This window comes from Nannospalax galili, unplaced genomic scaffold (genome assembly GCF_000622305.1).
Source record: "Nannospalax galili isolate Female #2095 unplaced genomic scaffold, S.galili_v1.0 scaffold39, whole genome shotgun sequence".
Classification (NCBI taxonomy): Eukaryota; Metazoa; Chordata; class Mammalia; order Rodentia; family Spalacidae; genus Nannospalax; species Nannospalax galili.
The window spans coordinates 1,610,665-1,629,598 of NW_008346683.1; positions in this window are offsets into that span (position 1 = coordinate 1,610,665).

The following is an 18,934-nucleotide window of genomic DNA, read 5'->3' on the forward strand; positions in this document are numbered from 1 at the left end:
GAATCAAATGATTATTTATTTATTTATTTATTTATTTATTTATTTATTTATTTATTCATTCATTTATTATTTATTGACAGGTTTCATCTAGTCCGGGCTTGCTTTGAACTCACTATGTAGCTGGAGATGACTTTAAACTCCTAATCCTACTGCCTTCACCTTCTGAGCTTTGAGATTGTAGGCACGCCCGATTAAGCCCCATTTATGTGATGCTGGGAATCCAACCCAAGGTTTCATGCATGCTAGGCAAGAACATCCTGGGCTATAACCCCAGCACAAATTATACTCCTATTATTAGCTGGATAATCATACAAATGAATCTAGCATGAGAAATTGAAGTAAACGACATGGAAAAGGAACATGTCTCCAGAAGCAGAGAGAATCCAGCTTCTCCTTAGGAACTGCTGCTTCTCAGAGATGAGGATGGCTGGTGGCTCCTAGGTAAGTCTCTACCAGAGGACCATGGTGTGCAAAGGACCCAGGGTATGATGGTTTCCAGGAACTGTCAGAGCAGTTGATCATTGAGGAAGGTGGCATATATGAGGTGTTAAACAGGCATCAGTTTTTAAAAGACCTTGTGTTTCCTGAGTAGTATGTTAGTGTCTAAGAGATTTTGGAAGGCTACTGATATGTTTCAAGCAGGGTCAGGAAAGAGGATGGTAGCCTAAGTTCAATGGTAGCCTTTAAAATAAAGTGTCTCAGAGGAGCTAAAAGATGACAGTAATTCAACACTCAGAGGAGCTAAAAGATGGCAGTAACTCAACAATAACTTGATTTCTAGCAGTAGACACATGGCGGGCATGGACACAGGGCACAGGCAGAGACTGGAGTGCAAAATTATCAGCAAGAGCATAAGGGACATCTTTAGCTATAAATGAGAGATTGTAAATATAACATTCTTCCTAGGAACTGGAACAACTATGTCCTGCATATGGGCAGGCACAACTGTTAAGGGTGCAGTGACACTGTCTGGAGGTCAGAGGTGTTCTCATGATGAATTCAAATTGGGATTGGAATCAAAGAGCATTCCTGAGAGACTGAAATGAGCCTAAGTGAAACATTTACAGTGGAACCTCTACACCCAAGGCCTGTATGGAACGTAGTGGAACAGGAGGTAGAGAGACCATTAATACATCCCTCAACTCTCAACAGCAAAACTTCCTCATACAACAGAGTGTGATGCACACGGAAGACCACAACTGGATAGGTTTGAGAGAATGAGAGACTGTAGAGTGCATGTCCATGGATAGGACTCCTATATTAATACTCAAGGGACAGAAAGATTGTAAGAGTCAGGGTTGCATGAATATAAGGAAACAGAGGCTTTCAGGCCTCCGGGAACTTGCTCATTAAGTTACAACAATGGTGACAGCATGCACAAGACCCATGCTGACTCAGTCAGATAAAAACTCAACATAGATGAGAGCTCCCAAATACTTTTGACATTTTTGGCCTTTGGAATGGAGTATGTTGCTAAGAGGCCCAAGGACATTTTGACTTATAGCTAAGAAACTGGCTATTTTTCTTTGGGGTCTTTTTACCCTAACTGCCTAGCCAATTCCTACCTCCTATTCTTATCACACCATCCTCTGAAGAGGTTACCCAACTTGTGGATAGTGAATTGGGATGCAGACTGCTCTGGCTTCTTTCATGCTGAACAAGGACACAGGGTGAGGCAATTGTGGTACCCCTTCAGTGGGTCTATCTAAAAGACTCCCAAATGCAAAACTCTTATCTGTATGGGGAAAAGAAAGTCCTTGATGTGTGAACAGGAGATGTGAAGGAGAAGTAAAGGCAAGAGTAATTATCATTACAAGTTCTAGACAGTGAACTAGAAAAACGTCAATAGGGTTAGGGTTAGTGAGAGTCAATTGGAATATCTTGGCAAGAGCTTCCAAAAGCATCCCTCTATTGGGTTCCTCTTTGTTTTTCTTTTGTCTGCCAAGGCTAGACTGGAGAGTGATGGACTCAGGATTTGTTTTCTCTTGAAGGCTTCTAGATAGGGAAAGAAACAAATGTATCCATCATTTTAGAACAATAGCTGGTTGTCTCCCTTAGCTACAGGTGGGCACTACAGTATCGTAGATCAAGATTTGAAGTCTTACATCTGAGCAGCACTTTCTGATTAGGAACAAAATCATCATTGAGAAATAATTGTCTAAATAACTTTTATATGGATTTAAGCCCAATGTCTTGGAAGTGTGATCCCTTGAACTCTTAAATAAATATACTGATGACTTTACTCTTTGGTTATACTTTCCTTTTGGGTGTTTAAGGCCTTAGAGTTGTCCCAAATAAATCAATTTATTTTTACTCTTAAGGTCATTTGAGGATCTGTTCCTCAATGGTCACATGGGCTTGGGAGGAGCCCCTGACTCCTTTCTTTTACCAGTTCCATCTATGTGGAAATGTTTCCTCTGAGTTGACCCTCCTGTTTGTAGACCGGACACTGCTTCAAGTCCATCTGGTGGGTCTCACTCACCACAGTTACAGGACATTTTGAGAGATGGTCCATAGTCCCTTGGAACTTAGTTTACCTTGGAGGGCAAGGGGCAAAAACTGTCCACTGTCCTTTAAGTCCCTCTGACCAGATAAGTATAGGCCTCAAAGTATGGCTGTTAAACATCCAAGAAGGTTAGTTCCACCAGTCTGGTACTTTTAATTACCATGTACTATGTAGATAAAGCTTGGGTAAAAAACCAAATGTTCTCAGATAAAACTTGAATAGATATATATTTTGTTCCTTAAAAGATTTTAGGGTTACCTCTTCGGGGGGGGGATGTTAGAGTATAAAAAAGCCCCATAAAAAAGAAGAACGAGTATGTGAAGTTGTCAGGAAAAAGTGATGGGGAGATATAGGAGGAATTGGAGGGGAGGGAGTGTGCATGGATTTAATCAAAACACCCTATATGCATGAAATTCTCAATAATTGTTTTTTAAAACTCAGCATAGAAAAGGGAAATGGGCAGCAGACCCAACCCTAGCCAAGGAACTATTGGCAAATGATTACTGTGGGGTGAGGGAGCGTAGACTAGACTCCAGTGGATGAACTTCCACTGAAGGTACAAATGCTTGACAAGATAGGACTTAACATATGTGACAGAATACTTGAAATCTAGTGGGGAGCCTATGGAGGACAGGGAGAGGGGAAGTGGTCTAAATTTGATTAAGATCTATTAGATGAAATCTATAAAAACTCAATAAAAATTGAGAAGATTTGAGGCCAGCCTGGTCTCCATAGTGAATCCAGGCTAGCTGCGGCTACAAGGAGACCCTGTCTCAGAAAGACAAAAAAAAAAAAAAAAAATGGGATGTTTTCTTTGAGGAGCAGTGGAAGGAGTGGTGATGGGAAGGGAAAGCGTTGAGAGTAGGGGCTGGTGGGTGGTAGGCTCTTCTAAGATAGTGGAGCCCTGCTTCCAGTCCTTGAAACATTTCATTCAGAATTCTATAGCTAAGAACTTTCAAGGGAATTATCATGATATTTCCTCTTGAGGGGACTTGATGATCTATTCCACTATAGCTACATCTCTCCTGTCTCTAATATCCTTAACAGACATCCCAATGATGCTTCCTTTAAAGCTGAGGGAAGAGAAAGGCTTACGGAATTACAGGATCAATAGCTGTCTTCTCATTTCACATCTCAAATTTCCTCCACCCTCGGTTACCATGGAACCCCTCTTCATTATCATTTGTTCAGAATAACCATTAGCTAAGGAGCAAGAATACTGCCATAGAAGAATTCTCCAGTGCACATTTTTGAAGAAGCGGTTCTATCCGTCTTGGGGCCTTAAGGAAACAGAATAGTGAGAGGGTTTGTTTGGGCAGAAGAAAGTGTGGCATCTTAGAGAAGACACCAAATTCTGGCCCTCTTCATGCCGTTTCTTGTGTCTTTATTCTTGGGAAAGTTTTGTCATAGTTTTTCCTAAGTATTGGACATAGACTTTGCTCTTTGGATTACCAAATTTCTGCTGTAATGATATGATAGTTGTTCAGTTTTGTTTACGTATCTACATTTACTCAATGCAAAGAGTTCATGGAATTCAGAGGAATAACAGTTTATTTTGGGGGGGGGCAGGTGTGAAAGTCTGATGTCTGATCTGAAATCAGCTCAGAGCTGGAACAGGAGGCCTCAGTTATTCTTGGCACACTGAGAGTAGAGGAAGAACGCTTCCTCCCTGGGGACTTCACTGTTCTTGGCCTGAAGTTATTCTTATCGTGAGACTGACTGTTCCTTGAACCCTGTTAAACTTAAGTCAACTTATGTAATAAAATTGTGTAGCTAATAAAGTTATAAGTAAGCACAGAATGTTGTTTAACAAGCACAGAGGGCTGTGCCCTAGGAACACAAAGGTACTATAAATATTAGGATGAGATAATTTGGCTTGAGAAGAACATTTTCTCTTCCTCTTGTTTTACTATAAATAAGGTTGCTTCTTAGAATAAAACATGCATTGGTTCACACTCCACTGCATCCCCTGTGCCCTGATTTCTTCTGCACCTATTCCCGGGATCCCCAAGCCCACAGGAGGCTTGTGACAGGTGGAGGGTGATCAAAGTAGCCTTATGGAAGAGTTAGCACTTGCAACAGGTCTTGAAGAATGGAATGGGCTCTCGAACTCTTAATGTGTGATGGTGAAGGCTTGCCATTCTGGTGTCACAGCTCAGATCTGTAGAACAATGAAGCTTGAATCTAGGTACAAAAAGCGACTAACCTTTAATGAGCACATCTTAGAAGGTAGACAGACTGAGGATTAAATGATGGAGTGGAGAGATCTTTAACAAACACCCAAAGACACCATAATATGAAGTACAAAAGCTCCCCATGAAACTCTGTGCACCAACTTCTAAGTTTCCCAGACATGATCAAATCTTCTGTTCTAGATGGAGTTTGGCACTGCTGCCCTTTGAGCCTTTTATCCCTACCGTGTATTTGCAGTGTTCATGCCTAGTCCTGAGGTGCTTTTCAGACATGATAAACATTGGGAATACTGGAGGATATATCCATAGTGGACAAGGGGTTGTGGCTTTAGCTCAGTGACAAGCTACAAACCATGGTATTTTAGAATAGCTGGGACATGGGAGGTCAATCAGGAAAGACCCAGGCCTCCTGTAATTAGAATAAAGGTAAAAATCAAAGAATGAGAAGCCCTAGCAACAAAAAGAATGTAATTCTGAAGGTAATAAATATAGAAATCATTAAAATTATAAAAACACCTGATAGATATGTGGTTTATGCAGGATGACTGCTTGTGGAGCAAACTCTGAAAGGCAGAGCATACACCTTACAGATATGCAAGAAGTTGTGCACATAAAGATGTCACTCATAAGGTAAAACAGAGCATCTGTGATTTGATAAGGAATTTCTAAATACTTACATGTCATATGTTCATATGTGAGAAATCACAAAAATATTTAGGATGGTTGCTACTATTAACGTTATTTTCATTTTACAGACATGGAAACGGAATCACAGAATGGTTAAGCAGTTTGAACAATTATAAAGAAGCAAGCACACTAACCTTCATTGTTGCCGTGACAAGATGTAGGATCACCATGGAAACACACCTCTGGCTGTCTATGAGGGTGTTAACTGGCCAGGGAAGACTCACCCCAATTGTGGGCAGCAGTAACTCATGGGCTAGGGTCCCAGATTGAATACAAGAAGGTGAACTGAGTGCCAGTCTCTCTTTGCATTCTCACTGCAAATACAGTGTGACCAGCTGCCTCACACGTGTGCCTTCGTGACTTTCCCACCAAACTAAGCCCTTCTATCCTTGCTCTGGAGTGTGTTTCTGAATATGTTAAAGCTGTAATGAACTGCTTCTTCTAATCATGTGGTTATTAAATTTTAAAAAATTAAAAAAATAAAAAATAAATAAAAAAAAAAGGTAGCAGGACATGAGCAAGCCAGTAAGCAGAGTTCCATCATTGGTTTCTGCTTCAAGCTCCTTTCTTGAGTTCCTGCCTTGGCCTCCTTGCGTGATAGATTATAATTTCTAAGTTGAAATATACCCTTTCCTTCCCAAGTTGCTTTGGGTTGTGGTGTTTATCACAGCAACAGTGACCAAACTAGGATACCAGGTATTTGGTCACAGTAAAAGAGGTAACTCATACTGTATGAAATCCAGTGTGTGTGAGGAGGGGCTATAGGGGACATGGGTGGGGAAGGGAGTTGAAATTTGATTAAGATGTTATATGAAATGCGCAAAACTCAATAAAATAAGCAACTCATACAACTCCCCCTCCCAATATGTTAGTTGAAATTTAACATATATTGAATTTGTACTACATGTGGCACTGTTCCAAACTCCATCTAGTCACCATCTCTATACAATTCATTTAACTGTTTTTAGACTTATTCCCTTCTGTGTGGCTTTAATAACTGTGGCTCTTACCCAGACGCTGAGAGATATCAAGTGACTCAGAAGTGAATCCAGAATCTTCCTACACAAAAGAAGACATTAAGGGAGTGGCGATGTTTATGAAGGGGAGGTACGCATATGAGAAGCACACAATACGTAAAACCTCAATGTCTTGGTGTCTGGAGGCATGGGACAGAGAGAATCTGAGGGTCTGTAGGGTTTCTGTCAGCTTCCTCTGTTTCAAAGGAGTGCGCAGAGGGCATGATGAGCTACCTGTCAGCCTTATGAAACAAAGAACGAATCAGCTTAGGATCCTGAAGACTGCCTCTGGTGTACCCAAGTGCTAACTTCAGGCAAATTGTTTTTATTTCAATAGCTCTGTTTCCTCATCTGGAAACTAGAAAAGATAAGATATGCTTTCCACGTTTGTCACACCAGTGTTTTTCAGAAAAAAAAACTGAGTTATGCAGACCACTTCATCCCAGTTGCCCTAGGAAGAGCTTGTGCAAGAATGACTGACAGCTCAGGTTCTTTTTTCTCTCCCTCATTCAGGATCATGGAGTCTTAGCTAAAGGAGATCTTAGAGGTTCATCCCAGCAATTTCCCACCCCCCAAAGGAGCTCCAACCCAAGGTATCTCTGAGTTAGCCTTTGTGTGAGCTCCCCTAATGATACCTGAAAGCTGATCTCCCAAAGATAATTCTTTTCAATGTTAAAAAATGTGTCCATCAGGGAGGTGGAGGCCTCCAGGCCACTGAAGGCTTGCTCATGTGAGCCTGTAGCAGTGGTGGCATTGAACATGGGACCCATGTCAGCTCAATGAAACAAGGGTCCAAAGGGGAGGTGAGAAATAGGTGGTAGGTCAGCATTAGATTGAGCACTTTGAGACCAACTGTTGCTGGGTGAGGGAGAGTATGACTTACATATGACCTCTGAATGGGCTGACTAGACTCCAGTAGACATTTGGGTATAAACACCTGAATGAATAGAACTCAACAGGTATGGCAGAGTGCATAGATTTTGGTGGGAGGATAGGGGAGGGGGTCTGGATTTGACTGGGGAATGTTATATGAAATTTAAAAAGCTCAACAAAAAAGTGAAAAAAATGTGTTCATGGATAAAGTTAGTCTTGTTTATCTCACTTTCCCCTCGATATCTTTCTCCCTATTTTTTTCTTTTTGTTTTTTTTTTTTTTTTTTTTTTAAACAGGTTCTCCTTATAGCACCAGCTGGCCTGGAACTTACTATGTAGGCCAAGCTGGCCTTGAACTCACAGAGATCCATCTGCCTCTGCCTCACTAGTCCTCCACCATGCCCAGCTATCTTTTACCTGTTGTAATTGGTTTATTTTAAAAATGACTGTTGACCAAGCTGACCTTGTGCTAGATGCTGTGCAGGACTCAGGGAAACAGTGACCAGCATTGCCCGTGAGGAACTTCTAACACAACTGAGGGTATGAGACAAATGTTCCTTAAGATCTATGTACAAAGTGGGAAAGTGAGTGTTCAGAAAACAGGGTGAAGAGAAAAAGAAACGTGTGGACTGAGCGGCTGGGAAGATGTGCTAGAGGGAGTCTATAAGTTCAGGGCAGTCTTACTAGAAGAGTGAAGATGGGAACAGACAGAGAAAAGAAGAGAGCATCCTGTTCAGGCAGAACCCTGGGGGCAAAGTGCAGGCTGTACCATGCTGAGAGGCTGCAGTTTCTGTTCTTCTGATCTATCCCTATGGTATGAGAAGGGGAAAGATCACACTCAATGTTTTCTTCAGGTTAAAAGTGAGATAAAAGCTGGACATTCTGGTTGATAAGGAGCACAGACACCTCGTTTAATAAGGAGCATGGACACCCTGGTTGATAAGGAGCATGGACACCCTGGTTGATAAGGAGCATGGACATCCTGGTTGATAAGGTACATTGACACCCTGGTTGATAAGGAGCATGGACACCCAGGTTGATAAGGAGCTTGGACACCCAGGTTGATAAGGTACATTGACACCCTGGTTGATAAGGAGCATGGACACCCTGGTTGATAAGGAGCATGGACACCCAGGTTGATAAGGTACATGGACACCCTGGTTGATAAGGAGCATGGACACCCTGGTTGATAAGGTACATGGACATCCTGGTTGATAAGGTGCATGGACACCCTGGTTGATAAGGTACATGGACACCCTGGTTGATAAGGTACATGGACACCCTGGTTAATAAGGAGCATGGACGCCCTGGTTGATAAGGTACATGAACACCCTGGTTGATAAGGTACATGGACACCCTGACTGATAAGGTACATGGACACCCTGGTTGATAAGGTACATGGACATCCTGGTTGATAAGGTACATGGACACCCTGACTGATAAGGTACATGGACATCCTGGTTGATAAGGTACATGGACTAGTAAGTAGCTCCAAGGATTTTGTGAAATAGAACATATCATAAGGTTCAAACCTGGAAACTGAGAGCCACCTTGCCTTTACTTTTTATAGCCTATAGACCAGCATAAATTCCTGGTGCCTCTGTTATAGTTCACATCTGGAATGTCTTTCCTACTGTGTTAAAGCCTTGATTCCCGGATTGTCATTGTTGGAAAGTGATTGAGCCTTTAGGAAATGGAGCCTTGTGGGAACCACTGAAGGGGACTGTGGATCCTGGTCTCTTCCTCTCTCTCTTGTGCATTGTAGCCATGAGGTGAAAGGGCTCCCTGCATCATGTACTCCTGCCATGGAGTGGCCTCGCCAGAGGTCCAAAGAAGCAGAGCCACTAGATCTTAAGTTCAAGTCTCCAAAACTGTCATCCGAAGCAAGACTTTACTTTCTATAAGATGGTCATCTCAAGTGTTTTGTTATAGAAACAGAAGGCTGATGAACACAATCTCCAAGACTTGGTTTTTCTAGCTATAACGTAGAATCCATAATGACACACAACTCACATATGCTGTTGTAAAGACAAAATGAGGTGGTTCAATGAGATGCAGGTAAAATGCTCATCACAGATCGCGGGTCTATTGAGCACTTAGGGGTTATGGGCATCGTTATTGGTAGTTCTTTTGTTCTACCTACATGTCTATAATGTGGAATCACGAATCCTCTTAAGCTTTAGGTTAGCGTATTTTTCTTCTCAGTCAAAGTCATTTATCTTACTAAGATATTTGGGCTATCCTTTTCTGAATGTCCCAGACCTTTTTCTTTCAGGAGAGGGCAAGGAGACAAAAATCAACACAAACCTTAGCTAAAGGAAAGTGGGGAGAATATGGGTGCACATCCCAACTCTGCCCTGACCACGGGTGAGTCTCCTGCCCCATTATCCTCATCAATCAGTAAATGACTTTTCCTGAGTATCACTGAGATCCATCTCCTCCTGCATCCCAGGGTCTGGCTGTGATTCTCAGCCCCATAGGCTACACTCTGAATCATTGTGGCTTGTCTGCATAGGCAGCATACTCAGTATTTACATGGATACTTGTATTTGCCAAATACTTTCTACACTTCATCCAGCTTTCCCCTCGACTGTATCACCTCCATCTCAGCACAGCCCCATGAGATCCTCAAGGCAGCCGTTCTTCACCTTGGTGAGAAGACAAAACTGAGGACTAGGAAAAGCCTCATGGGAGACAATGCCAGAGCCCTTGAGTCTCTAGACTTGGACTTCCCATCTCTGAGCTGATTTCATCCCAGGAATCTTTACAAAAAATGTCATTTTGTAAATTGAAAGTTGTTTTCTTCTTTTTTGTTTTTTCCAATGAAGCAATCTATTTATTTTTCCTCCAACAGCGATCTGTGTCCCTAATTCCTTTAAAGTTCTTTTGCTGCAGCTGCCAAAGCTTGAGGTTGCTTGCAGTACAAATATTAATTTGACTAATGAGACTTGAAAACTATCTGATCACATTTTCCAGTTATTACCACAAAACAGAAATTAAAGAAGCATGGAAAGAAAGCAGTAACAAAGGATGCCAAATATTTCCTCTTACAGAAAATCCTGATGAAGGCTGGGACCTCTGGGTGGGAAGGTTAGATGGGTATGTATACTTAGCTTAGCTGGATGATTTGAAATACTGGAAAACATAATTGAAAACTTGATGTGTGGAAACACAGTGTCTAAAAGTACAGAGCCTGGAAAAAGGGGACCAGGTTTTGAATAATATTTGTATCAATTACCAGGTAGATAATTGTTTCTGGGCCTCAGTTTTATAATCTTTAAAAGAGTGATACTTTTTAAGCTGAGGTAGTATCTACCTCAGAAGGCTAGGTTGGAGATGGACTAAAGCAGTTAGTATGGAATATCCATAGTGTTTGCAACATACTAAGAGCTCAGAAAGATTAGCTAGCAGAAACATTAGTATAGAACTTAGGAGCCTGTACCTCCCTGGTGTGCTTATAAGTCCCTGGCACCTTTTACATCAGCCTAGGCAACCCAAGGGCTTCTGACCCGAAAGTCTAATGATTTAATCATCTGGTCTTGAGTCTTCCAAGCACATTGATCTAAACACATTCAAAAGGAAACTCATGATCTTTCTTCCCAATTGGTTTCTCCCCTTGTCTTCCTAAACTATCCAGCTTCAGAGCTCTGCTTCTCCCCTGTGCTGCATAACCAGACTGCTGAGCCCTGTTCATTTTACCTCCTAGACATCTCCCAACTTTGTTTTTTCCTACTGTGATGGTTGGTTTTAATGCCAACTTGCCACCGATTAGAATCACCTGCGTAGAAAGCCTTACCTGAAGAACTGTCCTGATCACCTTAATTGATATGGGAAGACCCACCCCAAATGTGGGTGGCACTGTCTTGTAGCAGCCCAGATAAAAAGGGACATGGTAAAAGGAAGATTATTCACCTTTTGCTTGTTTGGCCTTCCTGCTCAACACAAAGTTAATTTATCCTGTTGTGATTCTTGCTGACTTCTCTTTCTCTGACAACCAGCATGTCCAGGTTTCCATGGCTGATTAAGGGCATTGGCTCTTCAGGAAACTTCTAAGTTCCCAGGGCCAGATTTGGACTACTGAGGCACCCAGCCCCATCGATTGAGCAACTGCCAAGTTGTTGGTCTTTCCAGTGTGAGGCAGCCACTGTGGGACTACTCTGACTGCTGAGGCGCCCAGCCTCAAGGACCGAGCAACTAGGGGGTTCTCAGCCTCTCAGCTGTGAAACAGCTGTTGTTACTGTTTCAGTGTAGGCTGATCTAATAGATTCTTTTAAACAAATCTTTTATTGAGCTTCTGTACATTTCACACAGCAATTCTTAATAAAATTTAGACCCCTCTCCCCATCCATGCCTCCTGCTACCCCACCAGACCTCATGTATTCTGTAATATATGTTGAGTCCTAGCCAGTCAAGCATTAGTACCCAGATGCCCATTGGTGCAAATTCATATGCACACTGGAGTCTAGTCAGCCTATCTAGACAGTGTTGGTAAGGCCTACTCTTCCTCACCCAGCAGTAATCAGTTTCCAGTGCCCAGACTATGGCCAATCAACCTCCCATTTCCCTCCCTCCACTCTGGGCTCTTGTCTGGCTGAGTTGGCATGGGTCCTGAGCTGGATAGATTCTTTGTATCTATTCACCCAATCTGTTCGGTTCTGCTCCTCTGGAGAACACTAATACATTTACTGACCTACTGACAACTGCTGACCTACTGTCTCGTTAGCTTCACAGTCACCAGGACTAATTTTTCCAAGGAAGACACACAAATGTCCAGGTGTATGAAAAGGATCTGGCACAACTAATCACCAGGAAAATGGGAACCACAGCAAGCTATAACCTCACAGTTGTGAGGATGGATGCCATAAAGCAGGGATAGGTAAAGAAGCATTGGTATGGGGGCGGGGGCCTGGAAGCCTGTTGGTGGGAGTGTAGATCTGTACATCTGAAACAGCAGAGATGAACCTAGAGGATGTTCCAATAGATGAGATGATCCTGACACAGAGGGAGACTCATATAAGATCTCGCCTGTATATAGAGTCTAATAAAAAGTTAAATACCCAGAAATAGAAGATTGGTGGGTGCCAGGAGTGGGAGAATGGGAAAAGGGTCTTAGCTTGTAGTTGTATAGAATGAAAATAAAAGATGTAACGTTTGAAGGTGAAGGACAGGTTAATTTGTCTAAAGCATTAATTTTACTCTGTATGTCTGAAATATATCAGAACAGCTATATTTTATGTATTTTATATATATTGTACATTAAGTATGTACAATAAAAGGAACAAAGGAAACAATCAAATAGAAAAAATTCATAGTGTCTCACCTGAACTGCCCTCATCCTCTTTTGAGCCTTATGGTGTCTCAAACTCCCTCACTCCTTTATAATCAGTGAATTTCTGACCAGAGTCCTGAATATTTCAACATTATCCACAACCTCTTTCTTTCCCTTAAGCTGTGGTTTTAGATATTCATATTTGTGGGTTATTTTGGTTTTATTTTGAGATTTAATTCACAGGGCTGGACGTGTTAGTGTATCATTTTGATCTCAGTACCCAGGAGGCAGAGACAAGTGGATCTCTTTAAGTTCAAGACCAGCCTGGTCCACATAGTGAGTTCAAGGTCATCCATGGCTACATAGTGAGACACTGTCTCAAAAAATTAAATAAGTTTTGTGTTTACAAGATGATTGAACATATAGTGCAGAGTTCTAACACACATTCCTTCCACACACAGTTTCCTCTATTAACACCTTGTATTAGGGTGGCACATTTGTTAAAACTGGTGAACTAGTGTTGATTGATTATCATTAACTCACATTCATAGTTTACATTAAGGCTCACTCTGTTTTGTGCAGTTTTATGGGTCTGGGGAAAGTAGAATGCCATGGACCCATCATGCCCTGTAGGATAGTGTCCCTGCACTAAATTTCAAGGCAATTTCCTGGTCCTCCTTCCATCCCCACCAATTCCAGAAAACACCGATTTTAAAAAAACAACAGCAGATATTTCATTCCTTAAGAAGCTTACAATAATCAGACAAATTACATAAAACTATTATGGAATGCTTTATATTATGAAATTAATGTTGATTTATTACTATGATATTTAGAAGCATATTTAAAAATTTTTTCATAAACATTTTGGATTGTAAATATTTTCACATCATGGAATTTATTTTCCATTGCTATATTTGAAAGCATCATCAGTTGTCCTTGGCAAGTATAATAATACATGTAGTTATCTTTATATGTTTTTTAATTTGAGGAGGCTCTTTTTCTGATATGCCCATTAGTGGAGCTATTTGAAATTTTTATATGTTGAGATAAATGTCTTATATAACATTTCAAAATTTTATGCATGTAAAACTTATGGTTCTAGTGGGCTATTTTCCCCCAAATTTAATTGACATAATAATGCATATATTCGTGGGATAAAATGTGATGTTTCAGCCATGTGTGGTGGCACACGCCTTTAATCCCAGGACTCGGGAGGCAGAGGCAGGTGGATCTCTGTGAGTTCAAGGCCAGCCTGGTCTACATAGTGAGTTCCAGGATAGCTGGGGCTACAGGGAGACCCTGTCTCAAAAAGACCAAAAAAAAAAAAGTGATGTTTCAACACAAGTACACGTTGTGTAATGATAAATCAATATAACAATCCTTAACTATTTATCACTTCTTCATGATAAGAACATTCAAATTCTCTTCTAGTTATTTGGAACACATAAGGCATTTTCGTTAGCTTAGTCACCTTGCATAGATCCTCAGAACATTCCTCTTCTGTTACATTAAACTCACCAACCGATTTTTGCTCAGCCCCACCCCCCCTCTTAATCTCCACAACCTCTGGTAACTATCATCTGTTCCTAACTTTAGATTTCCTGTGAGTGAGATCATGTGGAATGCGTCTTTCTGTGCCCAGCTTATTTCATTTAACATAATGTTCTCCAGGCTCATCCATGTTGTTGCAAAGGACAGAATACCGTCTTCATATGACAACATAATATTTTACTGTGCACATGAACAATGTATTTATATCTCTCACATTATCTTTATCCATTGATGGACATTTTGACTGGTTCCATACAAATAATGCTGCAGTAAGTATAAGAATGTGTCTATAGTTTTGCCTCTTAAATATTATTACATATATTATTTATATATATGCATGTATATATATATGTATGTATAATCATATTGTTTATAAAACCTTTTTAGATTGGCTTAATTTAGCAATATGCATTTCAGCTTTTTGTCTCCATGTCATTTTTTGTTTTTTTTGTTAGAATTCAAATTAACTGGTTTCACTATGACATTTCTGTATATACATATTTACATCATTATATTTTGCTCATATTTGACCCCCACTACTATCTCCTCTTCCCTTCCTCCTCTCATTGGCCCTTCCTTCCCTCAAATAATTTCCTTTCCATATGCATCTAGATTACACATATGAGAGGCTGTGTGGTATTTGTCTTTCTCCCTCCATGACCCCCTGACCCACCCCACTCCCTCCTTAGGCTTCTTCCCCTATAGTCCTCCTTCCATGTTCTTGCCATGTATATATAAAATCTAGATTCTGCATATCAAGAAAAACATGCAACACCTGTCATTCTGAATCTGGCTTAGTTCACTTAATACAACGACCTCCATCTAATTCCATGTCTGTCTTTTTGTGGCTTAATAACTTGTTGATTTTTATTTTATTGTTGATCATTATATATGTATGTGTCAGTTTGGTTATTCATTTACCCTTTTAATGCAAGTTTTTGTATGTTTGATGTTTCTTTCTCAGTCACAATTTACCTCCCCTATTGTGTCTCTTGTCTTCCTCTCACTCCCACTCATCCTCTTTTGGCAGTGGGTGATGGTTAAGGCAGAGACTTATAACGGATCTAAGTGCAGGCTCCAAGTGACTGTGTGCTCAGCTTAAAAAGGACAACTAGATCACCCTCTCTGAGGTTCAGGGAACATTGTGGAAGAGGAGGTGGAAAGATGGCCAGAGCCAGAGGATAGAGAGAAGTGCTATGAAATGGTGTCTTCTGGATCTGGCATGGCTGACCACAGCGGCTGTGACCATCTGCAGAAGACCTGCACGTACACAAAAAAGTCATTCACTTTTTAAAGGACTCTTGGTTAAGTATATTTTTCGACAATTATTAAACAGAGCTGTCTCAAACATCTATATGAAGTTTTCTATGTGAATGTACGTTTTCAACATGTTTGGGTAAATATCTATATGTGTGATTGCTGGGTTGCAGGGGTAAGAACTGTCTTCCTTAAGTGAATCATTTCTCATTCCTAGCCAAAGCCAGTGACAGTTCTTGTGACTTCAAATCTTTGCAGCATTTCTTGTCAACGTGTTGGATCTCAGCCATGCTAATAGATGAGTAGTGGCTTCTCCTTTTAGCTTGCAATTCCCCAGTGGCCCCACGCACAGCATCTTATCACATGCTCTGTTGACACTTGTGTATCTCTTTGTTTAGACATCTGTCTGTATCTTTTGCCATTTTAAAGTCTGGGTGTTTATTTCTCACTTCTATGTTTTAAGAGTCCTATAAGCCCCGTATCAGATGTGCATTTTGTAAATATTTCCTCCGGTCTGTGGCTTGTCTTCACAATCTCTTAACAGTATTGTTCGTAAGCAAATGCTGTAAATTTTCATGAAGGGCAACTTGTCAGAATTTTTCTTCCATAGATTTTACTGTGGTTATTGTATCCAAAATGCTGTTAATGCTAAAGTCACCTAGAAAACCATTATGTTATCTTCTAGAATTTTAATAACTTTGCATTTAGGCTACGGATCCATTTTTATCTATTCTTGGTTTGAAAGGGGTAAGGTCTGGTTTAGATTCATTCTGTTTTGTTTTTACACATGGAAGTTTTATTGTTTCAGTACCATTTGTTGAAAAGATTGCTCATTCTCTATTGAATTACCATTGTTCCTTTATCAAAGATCAGCTGGGTATATTTGCAGGGATCTATTTCTGGATTCTGAATTCTATTCCAGTGATTGATTTGTTTATTCCTTTACCAATATCATGCTATTTTTAGTACTGTAGATTTATAGGAATTTGTAAAGTTGAATAGGGTCAGTCATCTGATTTTCATTCCTAGTTGGTTTTTAAAGAATTATTTATTTTTAAAATGTTTATGTGTATTTTATGTTTTTCCTGCATGTATATAAATGAAATGTGTGCAGTGCCTGTGGAGACCAGAAAATGGTGTCAAATCCCCTGGAACTGGAGTTATAGATGGTTGTTAGCCACCATGTAGGTGCTAGAAACCAAACCTGGGTCCTCTACAAGAGGAGCCAGTGCTCTTAGCTGCTGAGCCATCTCTCCAGCCCCAGTGTTTATTATCATTATTATTATTACAACTCTTATGCACATCTGCCATTAGGAAAACTATTCCTAAAGTACTTAGTAAGTTGCACAAATATAAGAGTGGAGTACCACCCTAGGAACTCCTTCCTCAGGAAATTTTCAGACAGGTTCTGTTTATTTCTACTCCATCTGAGGAGTAATATTTTACTTCATTTTCTCTTCCATATAAGGTTTTATTTAAGTCTTCTGAATGCTGGAGAAAGATATCATTTAAGTGCCTGTGGCCATTCACCAGCAGTGTCCTTAGGGGATGGGTTGTGAGAATGCCCAGGTTTGTAGAAGACTTTCCAACTTTTGGCTCCTCCCATTCACCTTTCCTCTGCAGAAATTGCCTCTTCATATCCAGGAATCTCCAGGTGAGAACAGATTGTTTTCCGTAGGTATCCATTCCAGGGCTTTCCAGAGTCCTCACGAATTCTCCTGTCTTTTTTTTCTGCTCTAGAGGCAAAAATAGAATGAGGATACACATGCCTGTGGCTCAGCCAAGCGCTCTAACCAGAAAGAAAGAAGTCAGTTCCCTACTGGAGGTGTGCTCACCTATCTCGGTGGATTCTCTTAAAATCTTTCCACGTTCCTCTCTCGAGTAGTAGTCCCCTCTCACATGGAGGGTAGAAAACATTCAGTTACACTCTGCAGGAAGCCAAGAGTTCTCATCACTTTGGTCTTCTCTTCCATAGGCTGACTGGGACCATAGAGGTGAGGCTTGACGCATCAGGGCTTCTGTCTCTTAGTAGTAAGATCTGAGAGAAGCCGACAGTTTCAGAAAGGAGAGGCACTTTGATTCTATTATTTTTAACTTTGAGCTGTTAGTTGAATATTTAGACCATAGAGAAACTGCTCATTAAACCCAAGCTGCATGTGAAAATGCACAGTTGGGTCCCTTTCCAAATATCCACAATTCTTACCATAACTTAGTGAGGGTTCAACAAGTCAGGTCCCAGCTTTCTTCCCAACCAGCAGCTACTACCCTCCCTCCAGCACATTTTACCCTAGTTGCACTTGTTCCCACTGTGAGTCATGCTCACCAAGCACATACTGTTTTTTTTTGTTTCTTTGTCTCTTCTACCTGGGACACTCTCCTTCAGACTGTGACATGGCACAGTCATTTTATATAGGATCCCGTTCTGAGTCTTCTGTGTAGTGTTCACCTTGAACCATACTAGCTAGATTTTCATACTAGCATTCTATGTGTATTAACTATTTCAACTTTTTAAAATATAAGTTTCATCAAAGCAGGAACCTGGTTGTCTATTTGGCTATCTGTCTCCAGACCTAGGATGGTGCCTGGCACACCATAGGTGCTCCAAAAACATTTAGAAAATATGAGCACTTGGTTGAATTCACTGATATCTATGGTTTTCAAGTATATGATAGAAGTAATTACCATAAGATAGTTTAAGGACAGAACACAGTGCTGGGCACACACAAGAACATGATAATGTTTATGGATAGGTTGATCTCTATTGGACCTTGGACCTTTACTCTTATTTTATGCTTTTATTTTTCACTGTAGAGCTTGTCCTTTTAATATCCATGAAGGTTTCCTTCATATAAGCTATCCATATTTTTCTTTTATAAAATAATAGCAATAAAAGTGAGAATAATATATCATAGATAAATCTGACAACGTGGCCGGCCTCTTGAAAATGAAACAATAATGCTGTGAAATTATCAGTGTGTTGAATGCTGTCGGAACAATGAAGTTAAGAGAAACTTCCTTACAATGATACATTCTCACACATGTTTTGCTAGGTGATGTAATTCTTAGGTGATAATCATACAACTTTCACACAAAATAGAAGATACTAATCAGGAAGACAATGAAAACACAATAATGGGGCTCCTTTAAGTTGCATAAGACAGAGTAATATTTTACAGCAAACTTTTTTTTCCAAAATGCAACCAATTCACATGCTCTTAAATTTTTTTCTTTTTAAAAAAATTTAAAAATTACAAGCGTGGTGGCGCACGCCTGTAGTCCCAGTACTTGGGAGGAAGAGGCAGGCGGATCTCTGTGAGTTCAAGGACAGCCCCATCTACATAGCGAGTACCAGGCCAGCTAGGGCTACAGGGAGACCCTGCCTCAAAAAAAGGCAAAAAATAAATAAATTAAATTAAATGAAAATTTTAAAAAGAAGTAGGGGGTTTTGGCTCAGTTGTAGAGCCCTTGCCTAGCACACACAAGACCCTGAGTTTAATCTGCATGGGGAAAGAGAGTAGGCAAATAGGAACAAAGTATAGATGGAGATGGTGCCTGCCTTTAATCCTGGTACTCAGGCAGAG